Raw genomic sequence first — 12,690 nt, forward strand, 5'->3', positions numbered from 1 at the left:
CACAGCAGAAGCATAGTGTGAGGATTGCAGACACTACATGATGATAGGGATGTGTTACTGCCATCGCATCCCTGACTGGACATGTGTCACATGAAACAGTGGTATGACAGACACTGTCTGGGGTTCCCAATGACAAGCCAATAATGGGCATCTGTTCATAGCTGCGGTCACACATCTACTACACATTGTACAGATGGCATGCAGTATATATGCATGTGTTGTGCTCCCTTTGCAAATGTATACCATCTGTTGTGTTGGGTTGATGGTGATATCTCTGCATACTATTGTAGGTAATCCTGTATGCTGGTGTCCATCACTAAGCCATATATGGGTTTAAACTGCAACACCATAGGCTGAATGGGTTGGGAGGGCCCAGCAGAACCTCCTGTCCCACTTCAGCTGACCATGGCACCGGGCACTAGCACATCTGAGGCCCAACCTTGGACATCAGCCTCTGTTGGTTCTGCACCACCTTCTGGTGGTACCACCACTGAGAATGGAGCATGTCCCCCCTGGGAGCAGGACCAGACAGGTACATGTCTGCTGTTGTGCGGTCCCAGACGTGTTGCGTTGGGGGCTCACTAATGGGTTCCGAAGCCAGATATGCAAGCTTAAGGGCTGAGTGCCACATTCAGAGGGTGATGCTGCCCCTCCTGGACAGCCCCCAGCACTGCCTCCTTTGCAGCTGTTTAGGTGCAGTGGCAGCTGCCCATGGCTGGGGACCTCCATCCCACTGTTCCCATGGTCTTGTGAATACCAAACACCCATCCCCGTCCGGGTTGTATCCCCCCACATGTGTCATATACCAACCCTGTATGCTGTCTTGTCTGTGATCCTACCCTACCTATCCTCCACAACCATACCTACACTCCTTCCCCTACATCCAACCCTCAACTACAGAAACATAAGACCAATCAGCTCCTAGGACTACATCTGACCTATACATAGCTATCCATTTCACACACGTGTCCACTGGACACATGTAACCCTTGTAATATGCATCACAACATACTCAGGTTATCCTCACCCCTGTCCCTCAAGTGCACGACCCTGGTATGCACATCACTCCTAAATGGTCCAGGTACATCTGATGAGGATGACCCCATTGTACACACAACACTACCGGTCCCTATTTGGTTACCCCATGTACCTTTATCATGATGATGATGTAGCACACAGCACCTTGCAAGAGTACTGTTCACACATAATGATTGGACCGGTACTGTTGTGTTAATGTACATTACATGCACAGAGTGATGTATAAGTACAATGTACAACTATTTGCGTGTATGAATGACACATGTCTGTCTGAGGGAGTCTTGAGATCACATAAAACAACACCACTACATAATACATGCATTGCTGGTACTTCCCATTTCATTCATTTGTAATGCTTTGTTGCCACATGGTATGTTCCTGATATATGTCCATATATGTATATTCCTATATGCTGGACCTAAACACTCACATATACATCTACATGATGAGATACATTCCTATACTTTTGAATGACTGCGCTGTACGATATGTTTGTGGTACTGTCCATTGTCTGTATATCTGTCATGGCGTATTGGTAATTTAGATTAGCTGTGTGTGCAGGGTCATGGTTCCAAACCTTGCAGAGGACATTTATTTGGTTGCAGGGGAGAACAAGGTCATTGGATACAGAGGGAGCAAGGCACGTTAAAGCAGTTGGGAGCATGTGTGTGTGGGTTTGCATGGTGTTACTCACTGCTGACCTCTGGTTACAGCTTCTTACACTTGGTTAGCCTCTACATTGCTTTACCAGTGCAATGCTCGCATACTGGTAGCCAAACAGGCTTACACCTGCTCACTCCTGCACTTGCAAATGCACTGACATTGGTGCTTGCATCTGACACTCACACCCCTTGTGATGCCTATTACATCGGACTACATGACTACAGTATCGGGAACGGCTGCCCATTAGGCGACGGCATGGGGTTCGACTGTACGGAATCAGCGGCCTGTCTAGTGAATTAATCATATTTTGTGTGTTCCTCATACAATCTGCTCCTGTCTGGCTGATACATGGGAACTGAGACTCTTCAATACAGTCAAGTAATTGGGTTTTGAGAGCCACATCCATCGGCCGAGTCATGCTACCGTACACCTATTATAGGTTTGCCACCTTTTCAATTGGCCAAGGTGGGACAGTAGGGTTAACACCTGTCCCACTTTGTAAGGGACAGTCCCTCTTTAGGCAGTTGTGTCCTGCGAAAATAATCAAGACATAGCAAATGTCCTGAGACTACAGGACAAAATTATATACTAAGTTTCTTTAATAGTTGCATAAAACAGTTATTTTATATATGAAACTTCTATATGTTATGTGAAGTAGCATAAGCAATTCAAATGTTACTAGAATAAGCTTTTATTTGTGCAAATAATTAAAATTCTGTACTGTGCACAGCTGTAGGTATGTTTTGTCCTGGAAAATCAGACATGTCTACAGACAATGTCCCACTTTGGGCATTTGAAAATGTGGCAACCCTATAGGACCTTTATGTAGTGGCGTTAGAGTTTTCAGGGCAAAACATACCCACAGCCAGTACAAAGGAGGGTACTTCACTGTGTTGCCTAAATAAAAGGTTATTCTTATAGCATTATAGTTGCTTATACTGTTCCTTATAACATTTAGGTGTTTCAGATACAAAATAATTGTTTTATGCAACTACTACAGTCAATATATTATATCTTTGCCCTAAATCACAGGACATTTGCCATAAATACAATTATTGTGCAGGACACAACTGCCCAAAGGGGAGTGTCCCTTGCAAAGGTGGACAGGTGGTAACCCCAACCCTATTATTCTATCATCTTTCTAAGGTAGTTGGCGGAATATGCGCTTTCCGTCACTATCAGACCTCTCATACAAATGGGGAAGAATGAACACTGAATCGGGGACACTGCATAACAACATGAGGGACATATTTAGAAGTTTGGTGCTATTGACCTGACACATTGACAGACCCAGACCATATGTAGTCATAGACATTGTCTGAGGTACATGCTGTTTATGACTCTTACATGTCATTATTCATTACGTGTATTCCACCGCCTTTCCTCCTAATATCACTAGTTCTATGAGGGTTTAGATGGGACAGAGTTAGATTCTGAGTTGTAATCACGGACATCCCTGGTAATCAGGGTCAGTTCTATGGTATGGTCCCCATGTGTTCCCCCAGTGGTTTATGCACTATCCAGTGGAAGTGCTGTTAGGGTTTGGGAGGTTTGGGCGTCTGCTATGCCCACATCGGAATATTACTTACATCCATGGGACAGTCCTAATATGGCTCTGCCAGCCAAGACCTGCACGCCTAAGCCCATAATCACATACCTATAGTTCCCCTAGCTGCCACTCCTCTACATCACTCATCCTTACAGTGGGTGCAGGTGGGGTATAAATACATCACTACACAATGCCCACTCTCATCCCTGTCGGGACACATGTCGTGCATTGTGTCAACCCATGTGTTATCAGGCTTGTACGACCCACTGGTCCGTGTACATCTACAGCCTGGTCACAGAAATCATTGCAGGGCTTGGCTCTGGTCATTAATTTTTAGTGTCCCACAAGGGACATCGATGTCTATGTTTCAAGTGTAGATCTTGCAGATCTCTCCCACAGGTAGTTTCCTGCCGGTAGTCTGGGAAGCAGTGGTGTATTTACCTTTATTGTACGTCTGTATGTCTCTCGGGCCTAGCTGGGGGGGGGGAGTGATGCTACGTGTTACACGTTTGTTTATTTGACCTCCAACCAACATATGCCCAGCCTGTGAACATATGTTACCCGTAACTGCTGTATCATATCCTAGCTATATACAATTGTATATTTACTGTAACATATATATATATATATATATATACATATATATATATATATATATATATATATATATATATATATATCGATTTACATTAATATATACAGATATATCTGCATATATATGCATACATGTATATTCGTATCTTGCAGTCTATACATATATATATATATATATATATATATATATATATATATATATATATATATATATATATATATATATTTGTGTATATATATATATATATATATATATATATATATATATATATATATATATATATGTATATATATATATATATATATATATATATATATATATATATATATATATATATATATATATATATATATATATATATATATATATATATATATATATATATATATATATATATATGTATATATATATATATATATATATATATATATATGTATAAAATCTAACGACATATGGGTCTATGGTTGTCTGCATATGTGTGTATTCATATGTGGGCATGTATCTGTATCCATTCTTTGTATGTATACATTCATACTACGGCGAGGGAGAAGCATATCTCTATCACGCTATGGGTGGATATACACACAGATAGCTCTACATATATACATCTACATCTGGTAATTCTGTTTCTTGCCATATAGATTACACTTTGCTTTAGTGGGTCTCACAGTCGGTGTGGCTGCTCGCTGGGAGATGCCTCTGCCCAGTGAAGACATTTGCTTGCATCCCTAGGACTTTCTATATTGGCCAACATCAGCCAACCCCTGCACACCTAGACCCATAAGTAGATACCTATAGTTCCCACTCCCTCGCTTCCTCGACAGCACTCTTCCTTACTCTGGGACCTGGTTGGTTCTGTACACACCACTACATGCTGCCCACTCTCCACTTCACGGGACCCATTTCATACAATTGTATCGGCCCATGGGTCATCAGGGTTACCCACCCTTGTATTCCGAGTCTGTATACACTGCAGACTAGATGGCCGATCTATCACATATGTACTGTTTCGCCAATTTTTGGAGTATCCTGCAAGGGACGCTCCAGTATATGTTCCATGATTAGAATCCACGGGTGCACTGTGTCCCCCCCCCCCCAGTTGTATCCTCCCTGTGGTCTGGGGAGCAGTGGACACTTTACAGTGATTGCATGTATAGATCCCGTGTCTGGCTGTAGGGGGGGGTGGAAGGGCATGTTGTGTGTGTCTATGGTTGTCTGCATATGTGTGTATTCATATGTGGGCATGTATCTGTATTCATTCTTTGTATGTATACATTCATACTACGGCGAGGGAGAAGCCACTGCTCCCCAGGCCATTCAACCCTGGCACCCCTGGATCCATAATTTCATACCCATAGTTCCTCCGCCCCACCCGTGTTCAACTTACATGCGTAACTTCCAATATGCACTTGTTATTGCAGCCATGCCACACCTGAAAACATTGCCCTCTCCAAAGCATTAGGGGCCCTACACATATGTTGTCCCACCTCGTGTATTCCCAGGCTCTCCCACCATTTAGTCTTTGAACATACCTCCCCTTGCTTGTGTAATGGTCGGAGAGCTAAACACTCATTTATTTTTGGGTAGTCCCAGCAGGGACTATCCTCTGTCTGTGTGTAAAGTAGATTGAGCAATTCAACTATGTTACTCTCACTGGTAATATCCTTCCTGTGGTGTGTGTAGCAGTGCTTTTCTCACTCTTGGCCAGCATGATATGGCATACGCTGGCAGCACTCTATGTACTGTAGTTGCTGTTGATTCCCTTCTCATCCCTTGTCTATGCTTTATTGTTACGACGTTCATTCGTCATATATCTATATATCTATATATATATATATATATATATATATATCTATATATATATATATATATATATATATATATATACATATACATATATATATATATATATATATATATATATATAAAAATATGAGTGTGTATGTGTGTGTGTGTGTGTGTGTGTGTGTGTGTGTGTGTACATACACACATATATATATATATATATATATATATATATATATATATATATCTATCTATATATATATATAGATATATATGTATATATTACATCTGTACATACTCATATACATTTCCTGTCCTGTGCTGGGCGCTGCTTACACCCGAGCAAGCACAGTCGCATATTCTTACTGTTTGTTATATATGTTTTCTGCCACTTATTTGTGCTTACTTGTGCCGTATTCATTATGACAGTACCCCTTTGATTGAAATTAACTGGTTAAAAGTCCCATGCGATAGTCAAGTTCACTTTTACATGGTATTATGTCGTTTTTACAGCAGCGCGACATTCATTCCACATGGAAAATGATATGTGCTATAGTCAAACTTGAACCGTGAATGCCTGTTTGATAAGCGGATGCTCTAACCACTGCACTATTCATATGCTGCTTCATTTATATGTATACCCATAGTTCATAGTTATCCGTACACACGCCTCAAAATGTCACTGACACAACAGGCATCCATTCTTCAGTTAGGAAAACCGCACCACTACACATGCACCATTCCCTACTGCTCTGGGCCCATCCTACATGTTGACTCACTCCAAGTGTATTCAGACGTCCCAAGCATATAATCCTGGGACATACATTTCTATAATGGTCAGAGTGTTTATTAAGATTTCTGGTTTGGTTTATTTGAATGGTGAGTAGGATTACCATGTATCTATTTGAAAGTCAGATTTAGCATTTACCCACAGATAGTTCCACTGTTAGCATTCTATCTGTGGTTTGAGATGCACGAGGTTTGTTCACCTCTGGGTGGAGTGATATGACAGCACTAAATACTACAGGGGGGTTCTGCTGCTGTTTCCCTTCACATTTGTTAGGACTGCTTTATTGTGTTCATGTTCGTTCTTCATGGATATATATATATATATATATATATATATATATATATATATATATATCTGTCTGTACATTCACATGCATATACACCTGCATGCATTTTCCATTTTCCATACTATTAAATGACTGCCAGTTACCATCGTGCATACCGGTGTATGCTTTGAGGTGCCATAATCACCCTATTTCTGACTGCCAGATGGGGAAGCTTCATGGGAGCATGTGAAAGGTATTTATTCCCGATAATACATGTGGGGAGACATGCATCATGGTCAGGTGTTTAATTCCGGGTCATAGGTTCTGCAGGACCGGCTGGAGGCTGAGCAGGGTTGTGTTCAGGTACTGCTAATCTGAGTTGTGCCCAGTAGGGTTGCTACCTTTTCAAATGCCCACAGTGGGACATGTTTTGTACAAATGTCAGAGTTTGCAAGGCAAAACATACCCACAGCCAGTACATAAGACAGAACTTCACTGTTCTGCCTACACAAATGCTTATTCTTGCTAGCACTTTAGTTGCTTGTTCTGTTTCTTATAACATTTAGGTGTTTCAGAAGCACAATAACTGTTTTATGCAACTATTACATTAAATATAGGAAATATGTGTGTCCTAATATCTCAGGACATTTGCCATTTTTCCAATTTTTATGCAGAACACAACTGGCCAAGGAGGGACTATCCCTCGCAAAGTGGGACAGGTGGTAGCCCTAGTGCCCGGTTGTCAACAGGGGTGGACATAGTGTTATGCCACAAAGTCTAATCTTGAGAACAGACACTTATCCCATGAGGGATGTCCAAAAATTGTAAATGAAGGACCCCATTCAGCTGGCTATTCAAAAATGTGGTAGGGTTATGCATGCATGGGATACCTAGTTTGCATGCCTGAGACTGCCTAGGGTGCAACTGCCTACTAAATGTGGGTAGGGGTCACTATGTGCAGATATGGTTGCGCCAAGCTAGCATCCCGTGTATGTGTGGATTTGGTGGACGTTCAGCAAGGGGGGGAGGGGTTCATGAGCTGTGGAGGGGATGATGGGTATTCAATTATGTATCCAGGTGTGTTGGGGTTGGATGGCTCAGTTCAGGCCAGACCATTATGTGTGCGTTAGCCGGTAACGTTTCTGTACATGTCTATCACACATTTTAATGTTCATATGTTTGTGGAATTCTGTTCTGCAGTATGGCCTGTCAGGTTGTATTGCAGATGTGAATGTTTGTTCTTTGGTTTCCTTTCTGATTCACCCACTGCTCCCTCATACACCTCCAGTTCACCTATTGTGCATCTGACCCAGTCTCCCCTTGGTGAATTATTACATTAACCATCACCCCCCACCCCCATATTCCACACACACCATCTATCCCTTCTCTAGTTGATGGCCCATGGCACAGACAACAGAACACATTGCATACTCTACATATCTCTGGTACCAATATGGTTGTGAGGACAACCCTGGCATATTTGATCTTCCATATGCTGTACTTCACACGCATAGGCACATGCAAATACCTATCTTTCCTGACATGGTAGGTAGACCCAGGTAATACACATTCATCTTTGGGGCATCCAGACAGGGATGACCTGGACCATGAATGGGCAGATATTGAACAAATGCTCTGATCATTGGTAGGGTTGCCACCTTTTCACATTGCCAAAGTGGGACATCTTTGGGACACACATCAGATTTTACAGGCCGACACATACCCACGGTCAGTACAAAGGTTAGAACTTTACTTTTTTGCCTAATGAAAGCTTATTCTTGTAGCAGTTTAGTTGCTTATTCTATTTCTTGTAACATTTACATATTTTACATACAGAAATAACTATTTTATGCAACTGTTACATGAAGTATGGGATACAATTATTTCCTACAGTCTCAGGACCATTTTATTATTTTTGGTCAGGACACAACTGTCAAAGAAAGGACTGTCTCTCACAAAGTGGGACAGGTGGTAACCCTACTTACATCTGCTTTAAAGCACCTTAATCACCCTATATCCGACTGCCACTATGCGAATGTGAAAAGTATATATTCCCAATAATGCACGTGGGGAGACGTGCATCACGGTCAGGTGTTTAATCCCGGGTCGTAGGGTCTGCAGGACTGGCTGGAGGCTGAGCACTGTTGTGAACAACTACTGCTCATACAACTTGTGCCCAGATGTCTACGGAACTGGACATTGTGTCGTGACACCAACTCTAATCTTTAGAACAAATACTTATCCCATGAGGGATATACAAAAATTTTGGGACCAATAACCTCGATGTTTTTGGATTTACAAAAATGAGGTAGGGTTATACATGAAAGGGATAAATAGTTTGCAATCCTGAGACTGCCTAGGGTGAGACTGCCTACTAGACATGAGTAGGGATCACTATGTGCAGATATGGCTGAGCCAAGCAAGCAGTCTGAGTATGGGTGGTTTTGGTGGACGTTCAGGAAGGGGGGTGGTGTGCTGTGGAGAGGATGATGGGTATTCAATTATGTATCCAGGTGTGTTGGGGTTGAATGGCTCAGTTCAGGCCAGACCATTATGTGGGTATGTGCCGGTAACGTTTCTGTATATGTGTATCGCACACCATCCAGCTCTTCTCTGGTTGATGGCCCATGGCACAGTCAAAACAACATATTGCGTACACTGCATATCTCTGGTACAAATATGGTTGTGAAGACTACCCTAGAATTTTTCCACAATCTTCCACATGCTGTACTCGCAAATACTTATCTTTCATGACATGGTAGGTAGACCCGGGTAATATCCGTTCAACTTTGGGCCATCCTAACAAGGATGACATGGACCGTGAATGGGCAGATATTGAGTGAATGCTCTTACTATTGGAAGGGTTGCCACCTTTTCATATGACCAGTATGGGACATTTTCGGGACACACATCAGATTTTACAGGCCAACACGTACCCACGGTCAGCACAAAGGACAGTACTTTAGTTTTATGCCTGTAGCAGTTTAGTTACTTATTCTGTTTTCTTTAGTTGCTTATTCTGTTTCTTGTAATATTTAGGTATTTTACATATGGAAGTAAGTATTGTATGGGACTATTACATAAAATATGGGGCATAGTTATGTCCTACAATCGCACAACATTTAACATTTATAATGGTTTTGGTATGGACACAACTGCCCAGAGGGGGGCTGTCCATCACAATGTGGGACAGGTGGTAACCCTAACCATTGGGCTAGGCTTAGCAAATGGCAGCGATGATCTAACATGCCGCGTTTCGCTTCCACTTGGTATAACTATCAACACTACAATGGAATACAGGCACGGGGTTTTAAATGTCATTTGTTCGAGGGACGGGGACTCAATATTCAGCTACGTGTCTTTGTGTTTACTTTTTATTTTGGTGTTCGCAAAACTGTCTTATATGCTTTGCATACATTTCAGTATCCATGGACACTGACAGGAGTGATTATTATTAGAGGCAGGCTGTACTAGTCAGCATTTTAGGTTGCGCATATGCAGCCGACATGTTCACGCCTCCGTGCAGTGCTTAGACATGCCCCCTGCACTCACGCACATTTCCTATGCACGTGGACGCTGCGGCAGTGTAACTTCATTAATATGCATGTGGTGCTGCTGCACCATCTCTATGCCGCACAGTCGGCGCAAGAATGGCATTAGCCTCATGAATCCCGGGGTTAGTTTTCTTAAATAATGTCATTGTATAATGACTCTGTGCTACCCTTCTGCAGGTATCCTGGGGCATTTATGATGCACTGCGCATGTGTAAGGGTCATGTTCCCATGCTTACACAGTTCATCAGTGCTGTGCAGAGGTAGCAATGGAGAAAGGAAGATCTCAGTTGCTTTTTATGTATCTGGCTATGTCAAATGAGTTTAACATAGTGAGATATCTTTTAAAAAAAGCAATGGAGAAAGGAAGATCTCCATTGCTTTTTTAAGGTATCACCCTATGTTAAACTCATTTAACATACGAGATTAAAGCAACAGAGATCTTCCTTCCTCTGTTGCTACCACTGGACAATAAAAGAAAAAAAATCAGGGGATATAATAATGGAAAAAGTCCGGGTGACAGGACCTTTTTCCATTAGTATATTCTCAGATTTACAATGGGTACGCTGGTTGGGCTGGCCAGTCAGTGTGCTCATTTTTGAATATTTATGGCCAGTCATTTTATAATTAATGTTTTTAACTACAATGCATTAATAACATGTGTAACTGGTTTCATCGCTCTTTAGTTAAACACAGTGACTGTTAGGAAATGATAAGGTATGGCATATTGTGCTGCATAACCATGATCGACACTCCATATCTAGCTAATTTCTAGGCTAACTTTCTTAATAAGCCATTTTAAGCCTAGCCAGTTTCCCCTCCAAAGGTGAAAATCAAACATTGTACCTTTTGTCTGTGAGTCAGAAACTTTAACCATTACAACAACCTCAACTCATTAGCCAGCATAAATGTTAACATTAACAAGCTTAGTTTTTTAATGGTGTGGCATAGTTAGATTTCATGGAGACATACTATGTGGTAACATTGATTCCTGTGGCCAGCATCACTGAGCACAGCTTGCGCATGACCACACAAAGTCAGTTTAAGTCTATGAGACTATATACACCAAATGTATTACTGTGATTCATACAGCTCTGTTCAGCTGAGCTTTATTTGCATAACAATTGTGTAAATGAACCTAAATTCCCACCAATAAGTTTAAAGCCACGAGTTTCTTCTGTGGCTCATCCACAGTTTATAAGCAATTGCTGTGGGAAAGTGCAAACCTTTTAAAGTAAAATAAAAAAATTACACTCAAAATTTATTGGCAAGCTTTACAAATTCATTTTAATGGCTAACTTTCAAGAAATGTTAAGACTTTAATTTTCACTGCTCTATGCCCTTACGTTTCCTGTACACATCATTCTGCTATGCATGCACAGCTAATAAAAGTCACTTACACTTGTCATTACCACTCTTGTCATTGACATCAGCATACATCAATTGCATATCACATTCATTTCCCAGTAAAACAAACACCTGAAATAGAAGCCTATGGAGGTATAATAAACATTAAGATGCCTGCAAAACTTCCCAAATAACATCCAAATCAAAAGGTAAACACACACACACACACACATATATATATATATATATATATATATATATATATATATATATATATATATATATATATATATATACATACAGAATAGCTATGTGTGTGTGTGTATATATATCTATCTATATATATATATATATATATATATATATATATATATATATATATATAAGGATCTACTTTGGAAGCTCGAAGTTTCAAAACTTTGAACTTCATATGGTCGATACCATAAGATCGAAGTTTTGAAACTTTGAACGGTTTAAATGGAGATTGGAGTACAGTGCCAAAGGTGAAATTTACCATTCTCTTCACTTTAGTGCAATCTCAGAGTTAGTATATTTAATTATCAGGGGTGTGGGGGGTTCAAGGGGGGCTTGCCACCCTCCATAACTGTAAAAAAATAGTTTTATTTTTTTGTTATTGAAATTTCGAACTTTCAAAACTTCAATCACATCGTCTCGACTATATGAAGTTCGAAGGTTTGAAAGTTTGAGCTTCCAAAGTAGATCCATATATAAATATAGAGTTAAAGATATAGTTGTTTACCTTTTGGTTTGGATATTATCTGAGAAATTTTGCAGGCATCTTAATATTTGTTAGCTGGGTTTAAAGCCCCTGTTTTTTTAAAGTATAGCTAATAATCCAGTTATGCTGTGCTGATGAGGTCAGTAAGAAGGATGAACATGCATGTTCACAGCTAGGAGGATTATCTTTATTGGCCTGAATGTATCCATAAAGGCTTGAAAAAAGTAAAAAAATGATGGGCATTCAGAAGCCATGATGCTGAAACAGTTAATGTCCTTAAGGAGACATTTGCATATATCCCATGGGCCTCTATTTCAGGAGGCTTAAGGTATCATACATCGAAAACTCTAAACTGGCTGGGTTTTCTT

Source organism: Protopterus annectens, chromosome 1.part0 (genome assembly GCF_019279795.1).
Source record: "Protopterus annectens isolate FY-2018-M chromosome 1.part0, PAN1.0, whole genome shotgun sequence".
Lineage (NCBI taxonomy): Eukaryota > Metazoa > Chordata > Ceratodontiformes > Protopteridae > Protopterus > Protopterus annectens.